A 2883-nucleotide genomic window follows, 5' to 3' on the forward strand; every position below is an offset into this window, starting at 1 on the left:
ATATATATATATATATATATAATATATATATATATATATATATATATATATATATATATATATATATATACACGCATATATAAAATATTTCATTATATAACGATATGACAAATATCCACGCCAATGAAAAGTTATTCCATCCAAGTGATAGAAAGATATATGCGACAGACTTAAGATACAAATTAATCACGATTTACGGTCAGGTAAATCTATTCATCATGTTCTATATCGTAAACTTCCATGAAAGACAAGGAGAAGAAGGGAGTATGGAATAAAAATAATACTAGCAAAATTTGCGATTTCAATGATAGCCATTGATCGCATTCGGTTGTGTTCTAAGAAGTAAGACACTACTAAGACTTTAGAGTTTAGAGTCCTTGGCAAATGACAACAACGTTCCAGTTCAGACATAAAAACCACTTCCACTGTAACATCGTTCTGAGCTATATCTGCTTAGCAGGAGTTTGCCAAGTAACCTTTTTTTCCCTCACGAGTGGCGTATAATAATTCATCCTTAATTTACCGTATCGTAATTTATCGTGTTGTGAGGTTTTTACGAAAAAATAAAAACCCTTTCATCTGGCGACTAGACTACAGTTAGCGCTTGAGATTTCCATCGATTGTCACTTCGTTGATCAAGTTTTCATCAAGGTAGCACTGGACTTTTATTATATCATATTGCTATTATTGTATATTTGTTCAGAGGATATTCAAACATTTCTACATGTTTGGTCTAGTACAAATCTTGTGGAGGCTTTAAAACTATTTCTGTGGGGGTTTACCCATACAGCTCCCTAAATTTACAAGATTTAATAATAAGAAAAGCACTGCTCTAAAGCTTTTGCCTATTACAGGATGTTTTTGCTACGAATTTGACTTCGAGTACCTGTTCAAACGGCAAGGCTTCCCGCATGATAAAGCATGTTCTCTTAAGCAGCAGGTATGAAGGTTTTTTTCGCCCAGTGTAGTTGTAATTTTTTGTCATTTTCTTTGTTACAAGTTTACATAATTATTGTAATAAATTTTAGTAAAATTTTTCCTCCACCCCTTCAGGGGCGGTGCCCCGGGAGGGATGGAGGAGCCCCCATGTGCTGCATAGTAGGTCGTAAGACCTACTATGCAGTTTCTTGCGTGGTTTTGTATAAATCAAACAAACTTTCTTTCAGGTGGTAGTATAGACTTAAATTTATTGCTTAGTTTTATACTTAATCTATTGCTTAGTTCTATACTTAAATATATTGCTCAATTTTCTTGTCAGTTTATTGCTTAATTTTCTTGTTAGTTTAGATAGGTATTAGCTGTTTAAATGTGCTTGGCTACTTACCACTAAGTTTGCAGAAGGTCATTTTGAGATTATTAAGAATGTGTATGCCATCAAACCGCAATATTCAGCATTAAAACTAAGTTTTTGTAAGGTCTGGCTTTTTACGATGTTTTACTTTAGAATTTAAGCTAACGAAAATGGACTGTTTGGGCTTCGGTTAAGTCATAAGTTTTGGCTAGTATTAAGGTTTTCCCGAATTTCAACTTTCAGGCGTAAAGTTGGCGTTAGACTAATTATTTTCAGGGGATTCGTAAGCAAAAATTTCAGGTTTTAGATGTCACAGAAAGCTCCTTAAGTGTAACTGGTCATTTACGATGATAGGGCTTGCTTACCAATAGCTAATCTCACGAAAATCATCAAAACCATGCAAAATTTTCCCCTGACAAATTGTCCAGAACTATTTTTTTTTTTTCTCACAGAATTGCTTGCCTAATTTTTAAATGTTTTCTCCATTCTTTTCGGACGAGGGTCTTATCGCAGGTAAGATACGAGCGAAGTAGCTGCTAGTGGTACAGGTGGGCAGTTCGTGACTTGACGTCTGGAAAGCTTGGCCGTCTGTCTTATTTCGGCATTGTTTTGAATTATCGATAATTGCGACGCTGGTGGAGATAGTCTTCGAAGTAGTGAGGTATTGCCCTGACCTTGTAATGGTTCGAGACGCAGCCACAAGATTTTAGGAGCTGGGATTGTGGACATTTTATGAAGAACTGGTAGTTTTTATGCCCTTATAACCGAAGAAGATAGGGAGAGAAGAGTAGTTACTTTGACAGTTGATTACCGTTGGTACATAGGATTTCTGCACGTGCTGCTGTTTTTTGTAACTGTCCCATATGTTTAAAGAGCTCTCAAATAGAAAGGACCATTTTTCGTAATGTGGGAGATACTGCAGTCTTCATTGGAAGATACTTGAATGGATCTACCCGAAATTAAACTTACTTTTCAAGACTTATAATTCCTCAGCAAGAAGTGTAAGAGTATCTGCATGGTTTTGAGGTTATCGAGAATCCAGAACTTGCTATTGTCACATGTATGTATAACGTTAAATATTCATGTGGTCAATAAAGATTAAAAACTAGAGATTTTACTAATGTTCAGTTTTTATCAATATGCCTTTGTTGTACTGGGTTGTCCGTGGGACATTAGAACGGATATGTTTTGTATTGAGAACATGATGCTAGGATAAGACCCGTGACTATTGGATTTCTGCTGTTAGCAGATTAAATTAGCTATATGGAAGTATGGAAATTTTGTCTTGGATATTTTTTGCTTAGAATAATGGGAATATCTGTTTACTTTGAGTGGGGCGTAGTCAAGTTAAGTTTGCTGGTATGTTGGTTAGTATTGATACTATAGGTTGTAGCATAAGCAATGTATTTATGGTGCTCTCCGTTAAAATTTGGGTTTGTATGTTAACCATGATGACCTATAAATACAGACAAGGAGTTTGTTACCCAATGAATACAGGCTGAGATTGAATACAGGCTATGGGTCTATTACCCAGTAAATACAGGCTATTAGTTTTACCCAATGTATACAGGCTGTGAGTTTGTTACCTGGTG

At 35.4% G+C, this 2883-nt stretch overlaps 1 long non-coding RNA gene across 1 annotated transcript; it reads left to right on the plus strand.

The window, feature by feature from the left end:
- The first annotated feature begins 431 nt into the window (after window positions 1–431).
- Window positions 432–2620, plus strand: LOC135220721 (uncharacterized). Its single transcript, XR_010315772.1, has 3 exons — window positions 432–651; window positions 855–940; window positions 1805–2620. It is a non-coding gene; the product is annotated as an uncharacterized LOC135220721 (long non-coding RNA).
- The last annotated feature ends 263 nt before the right edge of the window (window positions 2621–2883 follow it).

Source organism: Macrobrachium nipponense, chromosome 20, assembly GCF_015104395.2.
Source record: "Macrobrachium nipponense isolate FS-2020 chromosome 20, ASM1510439v2, whole genome shotgun sequence".
NCBI classification, from domain to species: domain Eukaryota; kingdom Metazoa; phylum Arthropoda; class Malacostraca; order Decapoda; family Palaemonidae; genus Macrobrachium; species Macrobrachium nipponense.